Source organism: Salvelinus namaycush, chromosome 34 (assembly GCF_016432855.1).
Source record: "Salvelinus namaycush isolate Seneca chromosome 34, SaNama_1.0, whole genome shotgun sequence".
In the NCBI taxonomy this organism is placed as follows: Eukaryota; Metazoa; Chordata; class Actinopteri; order Salmoniformes; family Salmonidae; genus Salvelinus; species Salvelinus namaycush.
The window spans coordinates 4,732,404-4,745,628 of record NC_052340.1 but is presented as its reverse complement, the minus strand read 5'-3'; the positions used below and the strand labels follow the sequence as shown (position 1 = coordinate 4,745,628).

At 42.9% G+C, this 13,225-nt stretch overlaps 1 protein-coding gene across 1 annotated transcript in view; it reads right to left on the bottom strand.

Annotated features, from left to right (window-relative positions):
• LOC120028302 (protein jagged-1b-like) overlaps positions 1-13,225 on the bottom strand; it is a 47,166-nt gene that overhangs the window by 26,468 nt on the left and 7,473 nt on the right. The gene's annotated exons all lie outside the window — the stretch shown is intronic.

Here is a 13,225-nt window from a genome sequence, read left to right as displayed (position 1 = left end):
TTGGCCGCCTTTCCTTCCAGTTCTCTGCTGCCAATGACTGGAACGAACTGCAAAAATCACTGAAGCCTGAGACTCATATTTCCCTCACTAACTTTAAGCACCAGCTGTCAGAGCAGCTCACAGATCACTGCACCTGTACATTGCCCACCTGTAAATAGCCCATCCAACTACCTCATCCCCATACTGTATTTATTTATTTAACTTGCTCCTTTGCACCCCAGTATCTCTACTTGCACATTCATCTTCTGCACATCTATTACTCCAGTGTTTAATTGCTATATTGTAATTACTTCGCCACCATGGCCTATTTATTGCCTTACCTCCCTTATCTTACCTCATTTGCACACACTGTAATTGGATTTTTTCTACTGAATTATTATATGTTTGTTTATTCCATGTGTAACTCGGTGTTGCTGTATGTGTCGAAATGCTTTGCTTTATCTTGGCCAGGTCACAGTTGTAAATGAGAACTTGTTCTCAACTAGCCTACCTGGTTAAATAAAGGTTAAATAAAAATGGTAAAACAATTAAATGCCTCTCTTTGTGACTTCTCTCGCACTACCTCCTTTACACATTGTTATCTGTCTCTCAAACAGAGGATGGATGGAATTGGAGGAGACACATACAGAGAGAAAAATACAAAGAGAGCAGCAATACATATACACTGCGTTTCAAATACACTGCGTTTGGGGTCACTTAGAAATGTCCTTGTTTTCCATGAAAACATACATGAAATTAGTTGCAAAATGAATAGGAAATATAGTCAAGATGTTGACATGGTTATAAACAATGATTTCTAATTGAAATAATAATTGTGTCCTTCAAACTTTGCTTTCGTCAAAGAATCCTCCATTTGCAGCAATTACAGCCTTGCAGACCTTTGGCATTCTAGTTGTCAATTTTTTGAGGTAATCTGAAGAGATTTCACCCCATGCTTCCTGAAGCACCTTCCACAAGTTGGATTGGCTTTATGGGCTCTTCTTACGTACCATACGGTCAAGCTGCTCCCACAACAGCTCAAAAGGGTTGAGATCGGGTGACTGTGCTGGCCACTCCATTATAGACAGAATACCAGCTGACTGCTTCTTCCCTAAATAGTTATTGCAAAGCTGGAGCTGTGCTTTGGGTCATTGTCCTGTTGTAGGAGGAAATTGGCTCTAATTAAGCGCTGTCCACAGGGTATGGCATGGAGTTGCAAAATGGAGTGATAGCCTTCCTTCTTTAAGATCAATTTTTACCCTGTACAAATCTCCCACTTTACCACCACCAAAGCACCCCAGACCATCACATTGCCTCCACCATGCTTGACAGATGGCGTCAAGCACTCCTCCAGCATCTTTTAATTTTTTCTGCATCTCACGAATGTTCTTCTTTGTGATCCGAACAACTCAAACTTAGATGTGTCTGTCCATAACACTTTTTTCCAATCTTCCTCTGTCCAGTGTCTGTGTTCCTTTGCCCATCTTAATCTTTTCTTTTTATTGGCCAGGCAGAGATTTGGCTTTTTCTTTGCAACTCAGCCTAGAAGGCCAGTATCCCGGAGTTGCCTCTTCACTGTTGACGTTGAGAATGGTGTTTTGTGGGTACTATGTAATGAAGCTGCCAGTTGAGGACATGTGAGGCATCTGTTTCTCAAACTAGACACGCTAATGTACTTATCCTCTTGCTCAGTTGTGCACCGGGGCCTCCCACTCCTCTTTCTATTCTGGTTAGAGACCGTTTGCGTTGTTCTGTGAAGGGAGTAGTACACAGCGTTGTACGAGATCTTCAGTTTCTTGGCAATTTCTCGCATGGAATAGCCTTCATTTCTCAGAACAAGAATAGACTGACGAGTTTCAGAAGAAAGCTCTTTGTTTCTGGCCATTTTGAGCGTGTAATCGAACCCACAAATGCTGATGCCCCAGGTACTCAACAAGTTTAAAGAAGGCCAGTTGTATTGCTTCTTTAATGAGCACAACAGTTTTCAGCTGTGCTAACATAATTGCAAAAGGGTTTTCTAATGGTCAATTAGCCTTTTAAATTATAAACATGGATTAGCTAATACAACGTGCCATTGGAACACAGGAGTGATGGTTGCTGATAATGGGCCTTTGCACGCCTATGTAGATATTCCATAAAAAAATCTGCCGTTTCCAGCTACAATAGTCAAGTACAACATTAGCAATGTCTACACTGTATTTCTGATCAAATTGATGTTATTTTAACCTCTCTGCGAGTAAGGCTAGTTTCCTGAATTTCCTCCAGTCTGACGTGCCCAAAGTAAACTGCTACTCAGGCCCAGAAGCTAGGATATGCATATAATTGGTAGAATTGGATAGAAAACACTCTGAAGTCTCTAAAACTGTTAAAATAATGTCTGTGAGTATAACAGAACTGGTATAGCAGGTGAAACCCCGAGGAAAATCAACCCGTAGAGATTTTTTTTGGAGCTCAGAATGACTTCCAATGCAATGCTATTGAAAGATCTAATTTCCGCCTCCCAGATTGCGGTACCTATGGTTTCCAGTAGATGCCAAAAGTCTTTATACAAGGTTTTAGGCTTGTTTTTTTTTTAAATGAAGAAGTATTTGTAGTCGTTCCAAGTTGAGCGCCAGGGCAAAAGTTGTCTTTTTGTGCGTGTAACCATGGGCGCTCTTCTTTCTTTTCCTTTGCTATTGAGCATTGTAATCTCCGTCTGAAATATTATCGTTTATTTAGATATTAGACAACCTGAGGATTAATAAAAAAACATAATTTGACTCGTTTGGACGAACTTTGCTGGTAACTTTTTGGAATCCTTTGTATGCATGTTGAAGGACTGGATTATTGAATTCAATGGCGCCAAATACACAGCGTTCTTGGGATATAAAGATGGACTTTATCGAACAAAACGACCATTTATTGTGTAGCTGGGACCCTTGGGATTGCAAACAGAGGAAGATCTTCAAAAGTAAGTGATTTATTTTGTCGCTATTTGTTATTTCGTGACGCCTGTGCTGGTTTGGAAAATATGCTAATGTGAGGCGATGTCCTCAGACAATCGAATGCTATGCTTTCGCCGTAAAGCCTTTTTGAAATCTGACAACGCAGTTCGATTACCAAGATTCTAAGCTAAAGAATCATGTATGACACTTGTATTTTCATGAATGTTTAATATTATGATTTTGTATTTGAATTTGGCGCGCTCCGATTTCACCGGATGTTGTCGAATTTGATCACGCTAGCGGGATCTCCACTCTAAGAAGTTTTAATGGACAAAAATGTAGCTTTTCTTTTAAAAAACAAAGACATTTCTAAGTGACCCCAAACTTTTGAACGGTAGTGTATACAGTTGAAGTCAGAAGTTTACATACACTTAGGTTGGAGTCATTAAAACTAATTTTTCAACCACTCCACACATTTCTTGTTGGTTAGGACATAAACTTTGTGCATGAGACAAGTAATTTTTCCAACAATTGTTTACAGACAGATTATTTCATTTATAATTCACTGTATCACAATTCCAGTGGGTCAGAAGTGTACATTCACTAAATTGACTGTGCCTTTAAACAGCTTGGAAGATTCCAGAAAATGACGTCATGGCTTTAGAAGCTTCTGATAGGCTAGTTGACATCATTTGAGTCAATGGAGGTGTACCTGTGGATGTATTTCAAGGCCTAACTTCAAACTCAGTGCCTCTTAGCTTGACATCATGGGAAAATCTAAAGAAATCAGCCAAGTCTGGTTCATCCTTGGGTCCAACCTAAGTGCATGTAAACTTCTGACTTCAAATGTATATATAGAGAGAGAGGGGGGGGGCATCGTGACCCTGTCCATATAATTACGCCTCTCTGTTCCTTTATGCTTTCCATCTTTTTGTTTTTCTTTCATTCAGGACATGATTAGTATGAGACTCTTCATCCCCCCATTCCACCCCTCCTCCTCTCTCTCTGTCTTTGAGTAACATTCTTAGCAGGTTAATTGGCTTGACAAAGGTATGTGATTCCAGGCTACTTCAAACGCTCTGAAACAACAGAGCCCTCGCGGCATGTTCTCTCCCTGACTCCCCCTCTCTCTCCCCTCATCTCCCCATCGAGTGCCCCTCGCCTCGCCTCCCCGGCCCACAGCGAGACGCCCCCTCCGGCTTCCGCAGGAAATTACCTTGTCTGGTCACTGGCTGCTAAAAATCCACACTTGTGTGATTTTTAGCAGCCAGTGTGAGGCACGGCGAGTGAGAAAGTAGGTATGGGGATGGGTGTGTGTGTGTGTGTGTGTGTGTGTGTGTGTGTGTGTGTGTGTGTGTGTGTGTGTGTGTGTGTGTGTGTGTGTGTGTGTGTGTGTGTGTGTGTGTGTGTGTGTGTGTGTGTGTGTGTGTGTGTGGTCATTGGATGGCCTCTCAAAAGTTCTCCAGTTTCTACTTTCTCAGTAAACTGGATTCAAGGTTGTGGAGAGAAAAAATCTGTCCATCCCAAAAAATATAGACAACTACTCGCAAGTACACACCCCAGACAGGTACACACTCTCTTTTCCCAGAGATGAGATGTCAGGTTGGTGAGTCAATCACCCACAGACCGACAGCAGAACAGAATGAGAGCAGTGTTCGTGTGTTAATAATGAGTAGTACGTGTGAAATGCTTGATAGTGTATGTGATGTAAACAGAGAGGTCTACTTTCTTGGGGACCTGAACATTGACTGGTTTTCATCAAGCTGTCCGCTCAAGAAGAAGCTTCTTACTGTAACCAGTGCCTGTAATCTGGTTCAGGTTATTAATCAACCTACCAGGATGTTTACAAACACTACAGGAACAAGATCATCCACATGTATTGATCATATTTTTACTAATACTGTAGAACTTTGTTCTAAAGCTGTATCTGTACCCATTGGATGCAGTGATCACAATATAGTGGCAATATCCAGGAAAGACAAAGTTCCAGGAGCTGGACCTAAAATAGTGTATAAGAGATCATACAAAAGATTTTGCTGCGACTCTTATGTGGATGATGTTAAAAATATTTGTTGGTCTGATATGATTAATGAGGAGCATCCAGACGCTGGACTTGATGAATTTATGAAATTGCTTCTTCCAATTATTGATAAACATGCACCTTTTAAGAAACTGACTGTTAGAACTGTTAAGGCTCCATGGATTGATGAGGAATTGAAAAACTGTATGGTTGAAAGAGATGGGGCAAAAGGAGTGGCTAATAAGTCTGGCTGCACATCTGACTGGCTTACTTACTGCAAATTGAGAAATGATGTGACTAAACTCACCAAAAAGAAAAAGAAACGTTATTACGAAGCCAAGATCAATGATATAAAGAATGATGGAAAAAAACTTTGGAGTACTTTAAATGAAATTAGGGGCAGAAAGACAAATTAAACTTCAAATTTCATCAAATCAGATGGCTTATTCATCACAAAACCATTTGATGTTGACACTTATTTTAATGATTATTTCATTAGACTTAGACAGGAAATGCCCACGACAAACATTGAGCAATTATATTCATGTATAAAAAAACTAAGAATGATAGAAAAGCAGTGCAAGTTTTGAATTTTGTAAAGTTAGTGTGGGAGAGGTGGAAAAATTATTGTTAACGATCAGGGTGTTTACAAACACTACAGGAACAAGATCATCCACAAACCTCCTGGCATTGACAACTTAGATGGAAAGCTACTGAGGATGGTAGCTGACTCTATAGTCACTCCTATCTGTCATATCTTTAATCTTAGCCTAGAGGAAAGTCTTTGTCCTCAGGCCTGGAGGGAAGACAAAGTAATTCCGCTCCCCAAGAGTGGTAAAGCGGCTTTTACTGGTTCTAACAGCAGACCTATAAGCTTTCTGCCAGCTCTTAACAAACTGTTGGGAGAAATTGTGTTTGACCAAATACAATGCTATTTCTCTGTAAACAGACTTTCAGCATGCTTATAGAGAAGGGAACTCAACATGTACTGCACTGACACAAATGACTGATGATTGGTTGAGAGAAATTGATAATAAGAAGATTGTGGGAGCTGTACTGTTAGATTTCAGTGCAGCCTTTGATATTATTGACCATAACCTGTTGTTGAAAAAACTTAAGTGCTATGGCTTTTCAACCTCTGCCATATTGTGGATTCAGAGCTATCTACCTAATAGAACTCAAAGGGTTTTGTTTAATGGAAGCTTCTCTAATGTCAAACATGTAAAGTGGGGTGTACCGCAGGGCAGCTCTCTATGCCCTCTACTCTTTTCTATTTTTACCAATGACCTGCCACTGGCATTAAACAAAGCATGTGTGTCCATGTATGCGGATGATTCAACCATATACACATCAGCAACCTGTCACGCCCTGACCGTAGAGATCCTTTTTATGTCTCTATTTTGGTTGGTCAGGGCGTGAGTTTGGGTGGGCATTCTATGTCTGGTGTTCTATGTTGTCTATTTGTTTGTGTTTGGCCGTGTGTGGTTCTCAATCAGAGGCAGCTGTCTATCGTTGTCTCTGATTGAGAACCATATTTAGGTAGCCTGTTTTCCCACTTTGAGTTGTGGGTGATTATTTTCTGTTTAGTGTTTGTCGTCATCTTTCAGAACTGTTCGTTTGTCGTGTTGTTGTTTTGTTAGTGTTCATATTTATTAAAGAAACGTATTTATGAATACTTACCACGCTGCACCTTGGTCCTCTTCTCCTTCTCCCGACGACAATCGTTACACAACCACAGCTTGTCACGTTCCTGACCTGTTTTCCTTTGTCTTGTATTTATTTTAGTTGGTCAGGGCGTGAGTTGGGTGGGTTTGTCTATGGTTGATTTTCTATGTTGGGATTTTTGTGTTCGGCCTGGTATGATTCTCAATCAGAGGCAGCTGTCAATCGTTGTCCCTGATTGAGAATCATACTTAGGCAGCCTGGGTTTCACGTGTGTTTTGTGGGTGTTTGTTTCCGCGTTTGTGTTTTTCACCACACGGTACTGTATCTGTTTTCTGCACTTCGTTTATTTGTTTTGTATTTTCAGTGTTCAGTTTTTCCGTTATAATAAATCATTCATCATGAACACTAACCACTCCGCGTATTGGTCCGATCCTTCTCGCCTCTCCTCGTCCGAGGAGGAGGAATATGACGATAGCCGTTACACAGCTAATGAAGTCACTGAAACCCTTAACAAAGAGTTGCAGTCTGTTGTGGATTGTGTGGTCAGTAATAAACTGGTCCTGAACCTCTCTAAAACTAAGAGCATTGTATTTGGTACAATTCATTCCTTAAGTGCTAGACCTCAGCTGAATCTGGTAATGAATGGTGAGGCTGTTGAACAAGTTGAGGAGACTAAATTACTTGGCGTCACCTTAGATTGTAAACTGTCATGGTCAAAACATATAGATTCTGTGGTTGCAAAGATAGGGAGAGGTCTGGCCGTAATAAAGAGATGCTCTGCTTTTTTGATACCACACTCCAAAAAGCAAGTCCTGCAGGCTCTAGTTTTGTCTAATCTTGATTATTGTCCAGTCGTGTGGTCCAGTGCTGCAAGGAAAGACCTAGTTAAGGTGCAGCTGGCCCAGAACAGAGTGGCACGTTTTGCTCGTAATTGTAATCAGAGGGCTAATATTAATTCTATGCATGCCAGTCTCTCTTGGCTAAGAGTTGAGGAGAGATTGACTGCATCACTTCTTTTTATAAGAAACAAAGTGTTGAAAATCCCAAATTGTTTGCATAGTGAACTTACACACAGCTCTGACACTGTCAGGTTCTGACCTTAGTTCCTTTGTTTTGTCTTTTGTTTTGTATGGTCAGGGCGTGAGTTGGGGTGGACAGTCTATGTTTGTATTTCTATGTTGTCTATTTCTATGTGTTTGGCCTGATATGGTTCTCAATCAGAGACAGGTGTTTTGCGTTGTCTCTGATTGGGAACCATATTTAGGTAGCCTGTTTTGTATTGTGGGTTCTGGGTTATTGTCTATGTTATGTTGCATGTTAGCACAGTGTTTATATAGCAGTCACGTTCGTCTTATTCGTTTTGTTTTGTAAGTTTGTTTAAGTGTTCTTCATTAAATATAGAAGAATGTATTCAAACCACGCTGCGCTTTGGTCCGCTTCTTGCGACGATCATGACAGACACACACACTTATCCCACCAGACATGCCACCAGGGGTCTTTTCATAGTCCCCAAATCCAGAACAAATTCAAGAAAGCATACAGTATTATATAGAGCCCTTATTGCATGGAACTTCCTTCAAACTCACATTGCTCAAATAAACAGCAAGCCTGGTTTAAGAAAAAACAGTTAAAGCAACACCTCACAGTACAACGCCTCTCCCCTTTTTGACCTAGATAGTTTGTGTGTATGCATTGATATGTGGGCCACGTGCTCCTTTTTAAAAAAGGTATGTAGTTCTGTCCTTGAGCTGTTCTTGTCTAATGATGTTCTGTATTATGTCATTCTGTATTACGTTTCCTGTTTTGTGTGGACCCCAGGAAGAGTAGTTACTGCTTTTGCAACAGCTAATGGGGATCCTAATAAAATACCAAATACCAAAGTTGGAGACTGTGGCTTCCAAGACGCCATAGAGAGATTAAAAAGAAGGAAAGGGACTTGGAAGATGACATAGAAAGGACAGGGAACTACAATTGGGACCTAGGGGTTTATCCAATTCACTACGTTGCACTCGCTGTGTCCCTGAACAGGATACCCCCAGGGAAACCGTTAATAGTGTGACTATTGTTCCCTGCTACATCTAATTCCCACCGCAAAAGAAGCTACAGTGAGCTCCAAAAGTATTGGGACAGTGACTTTTGTTTTGCTGTTTTTGGTTCTGTACTCTAGCACTTTGGATTTTGGATTTGAAATGATACAATAGCTTTGAGGTTAGGTTAAAGGGCAGATTGCCAGCTTTAATTTGAAGGTTTTTTCATCCATATCGGGTGAACTTACAACACTTTTTGGATATAGTCCACCCATTTAGGGGACCAAAAGTAATGGGACAAATTCACTTATATGTGTATTAAAGTAGTCAAATGTTTCGTATTTGGTCCCATATTCCTAGCACGCAATGATTACATCAAGTTTGTGACTCTACAAAATTAGTTTTGGAAGTGTTTTAGAAAATAATGTATTGTGTCCTTTTGGAGTCACTTTTTTTGTAAATAAGAATAGAATATGTTTCTAAACACTTCATGTGGATGCTACCACGATTACGGATAGTCATGAATGAATCGTGATTAATGATGAGAGAGAATGTAACAGAAACACAAATGTCATACCCCCCCCCCAAAAATGCTAACCTCCCCTGTTGTTGTAATGGTGAGATGTTAGTATGTCTTATGGGTATGAAATTTGTGCGTCCGTAACTCTCTCACTCATCAGTTCTCACGATTCATTCAGGACTGTCGTAGTCATTGTATCACTTCAAATGAATATGCTGGAGTACAGAGCCAACACAACAAAACATTTGTCACTGTGCCATTACTTTTGGAGCTCACTGTATGTGGTTTAACATCACCAGAGGGACAGAAGTGAGAGCAAGAGCAGTAACAAGCAAAGGAATGGGTTTCCATGGGGATAAAGAACAGAGAGAGAGAGAGGGAGTAGGAGAGAGACAGAGAGAGTAGGAGAGAGAGAGAGAGACAGAGAGAGAGGGAGAGGGAGACAGAGAGAGAGAGAGACTGGCAGAGAGACAGAGACAGAGAGAGAGAGTAGGAGAGAGAGAGTAGGAGAGAGAGAGTAGGAGAGAGAGAGAAGGAGAAAGTGTGTGGGAGTGTTGACAGATGAGTGACTTCGGAGGGGGTGGACACAGGGGATGGAGGATAGAGTAGTAAAGGTAGAGAAACAGAAAAATGGGGGGGGTGCTAGAGGGAGCTGGGTGAGGAGTCAATAGACTTCTGTAATTACACCTGCTCAACTACTTACAAAGCTGTGTGCCCACGCACTTCTTCAAACACAGCATACTCAGATGAACGCACGCACACGGACACACACACACACACAGTCCCTCCAGGAACTCCAAGGTGATTGTGTAAATCTGCTTTCCACTCCTAATATAGAAACTCCCGTTTCAATCCAATTTGCACACAAATGAAACCATTAAAAGGCTGCCTCCCTAGAGAGACTTGTGTCCTCCAGGTTATTAACTTATCTCTAAAAAACACAAGGCTCAATCCCTGACGGAATCCACTTTCTTTGTGTGTCATGATACACTGTGTGAGCATGGGTGCTAATTGACAGCATGCATGTCAGTCGATTTGTGCCTGCGCTCCTGTGCTGTGTGGCTATAGAAGCATATACCATAGGGGAGTATGAGAGGGCAAGAGAGGATTGTGTGTGTGTGTGTGTGCGTGCGTGCGTGCGTGCGTGCGTGCGTGCGTGCGTGCGTGCGTGCGTGCGTGCGTGCGTGCGTGCGTGCGTGCGTGTGTGTGTGTGTGTGTCCAATGTCAGCCCACAGGTGAGCGTGTATGGGAGAGTCAGCGACGGACAAAGGAGAGGAAAGCACAAAGGAGGAGTAGAGAAAAGCGAGTGAAAGAAGGAGCGACCCAAATGAAAGAACGTTCTAACTAAGCTCTCTGTCCTCCTCTCTCCTCTCATAACCCCTTGGTGACTGGGTCAGCCTGACTACCCACACAACGCCAATGCACAGGTAAACCCACGGTGTGTGTGTGTGTGCGTCCGAGCGTACTAGAACCAACCTAGAACACAGTAGAGTACTGGCTGAATGTCATGTGCGTAATTCCTCTACTTTGCGTGTTTGACAGCAGGGCCATTTTTAGTTTGATATATTTAGACGTTTTAACCACTAACTCTCGCGAACCCTTAGTTAACAAATAGTGGTCCTTCCTCAACAGTTCTGTGGAAATATGCCTCTTTGTTCGTTCTAGCGTGGCCATCTAGTGACAACCCTGAGAACCCTAGTTTGGGAATTATGAGACATATTTCAACTCTGACCTTTGACTGCTGACGGTTCCCTGGTGCTACAGCCCTCACAAGACTGGCCCACATTCACGAGGTTAGTCTTGTAAACAGTATGTGCGGCACGGAAGGTTTTTCACTCTACAACCCGAACATGCAACACAATACTGTACGAGCGTGTCTTTTTAAGTAACCTTCATGAACAAATAAGGCAAGTGGTTGGAAGCGAAGGACGAAAGAAAAGAAAGAGAGAGAGTGAAAAAAAATGTATTATTACAGATGATATGGTTACCGAAACACACACACACACCACACACACATACACGCACGCACGCACACAGTCAGCTGAACGTGAGTCCCGCCAGTTGAGAGCTCTCTCCCGCTGGCAGTGAACCTGACCTGGAATCAGATTTAGGGGCTTTAACACTTGAGGTCAGGATTATGAATGATTGGCCTAAGATTGACCTAAGATCAAGAGATGGGGGACCACAGCCCTTTCCGTTCTTTTTAATGGCGTTTGTTTAGTGCCTGTCACAAAGTCATTTGTCACAGGACTCTTAACAAAAGACTAAGCCCAAACCCTTCCTCTAAAGCTAGCCCAAGGCAACAACAGTACGATGGGAAAAGTTGTTGGAGTAGAAAGCAGAGCAGGACACTTAAACAGTTCAGTGTAAATCATACTGTAACATTGATGGTCAACGGGAGCCCGGAAGCTCAAGTCAGGCACAGCAGATCTAGAGTCATGATTCTTAACTGACTTGCCTAGTTAAATAAAGGTTTAAATACAAATAAAAATACATTTGAGAGGAACAAGACTTTAGAGAGATTATAATGCACCTTTGTCTAAGAGCTACCTGGCAACTCCTTCTGGTGTACCACCTATTCACTCCTTCCATTCATTCAGAAACAGTGTAAGTTTCCTCTGCCACATAGACAACAACAAAGAGACAAACCCCACAGCCCCCCCCCCCCTTCCGCCAATCAGATATCAGATTGGAAACAACAGCAGACCGTGCGACTTGAGAGACGACCTCACGGTTCTGAAATGCTTTGATGTTTTATATCTGAACGGAAACGCCTTCGCTAAAACGTCCCAGACCAGGCCGCTAGCTGTCCCTGGACTTGGGAGTCAAACTGCAGCCAAATACTTCAGTCCATATGATTAGACAGTGAGGGGCTGGGAGACACATGTGCGCACACACACACACACACACACACACACACGCATTTCCCTGAATAGAAGAGTGGAGAGAAAGAGCGAGGGCGGGAGATAAAGGGAGCTCACCTTTCCTCATAATGACTGTGCTCACCTGTTCATCCCCTCACCTGGGGCAGAGGGATCAGAATACTGCCTGAGCCCGACCCGTCTCCCCCCTATTTCCCCCGGCCTCTCCCCTACCTCCCAGAGATGGCCAGATAATGTGAGTCTTTCAGCCGCAGCTATCCCCATAGAAATTCTGGCCTGCCTCGGGGTGCCCCTATCCTCTCCCCTGCAGCCCAGCCCGCCCCACGGCCTGGTCCTGAAACTAATCCAGACAAGACTTTCTGCTGGGGAGAATTTTCTCACACTCATACCTGCCACTCACACGCCTCCCCGACATGGAGGAGAGTCACTGACACCGACAGTGTATAAAGACCCACTTCCACAGGCGAATGGACTGATACCGATTAACGGGAGGCGGATAAACGCGGAAGTGATGTGTGCGTGCGTGCGCGCGCATGTGTGTGTTCCAGATGCCTGAAGCCAGGACACAGACCTGTGCGCTCCAACACCAGACCAGCTGGTGAGCATGACCAGCCTTATTCCCAGTCCGCCTCTAAATCTCCACCAGGGCTTTGCACAATATTAAAAACATTATTACTAGGCAATATGAATATAATTACAACCATACCGTCAGCTCTCGCTCCCCATTATTATAATACTTTCATTATGAATAACCATTCAACCTCACGGAGGAGGTCCGAAACGAAGCATTCCAGACCTTAATCAAATATAGGCCGCTCGCATTGAGACATCGAACGTTGAAATAAACAAGCGCTCCCGTCTCAGGAAGGAAGACAATGTGGATCAGTCATCCTGAGTGTGCCAAGTCATTTAAAAGGGATACTCGCTGTGGCTCTGGCCCTGAAACGACTCGGGCAAACAGACATTGATTCTAGTAAAAAAAACGGGAAACTACTTCTAATGGGCGTGGATGAAGGGATGGAAGGAGGGAATGAAAGGATGGAAATGGGGGGGAGGAGTGAACTGCTCGTTGAGAACATTAGTGTCCCTCTCTACCACCAGCTAAAAGCTTTCACCCCCCTCCAGATGTCTTTCCAGTCCCCTTCCAAACCTCCCACCCCCCCCTCTCACCCCCCTAGCGAACATCTCAGGGCTTAGTAACAGTCAAA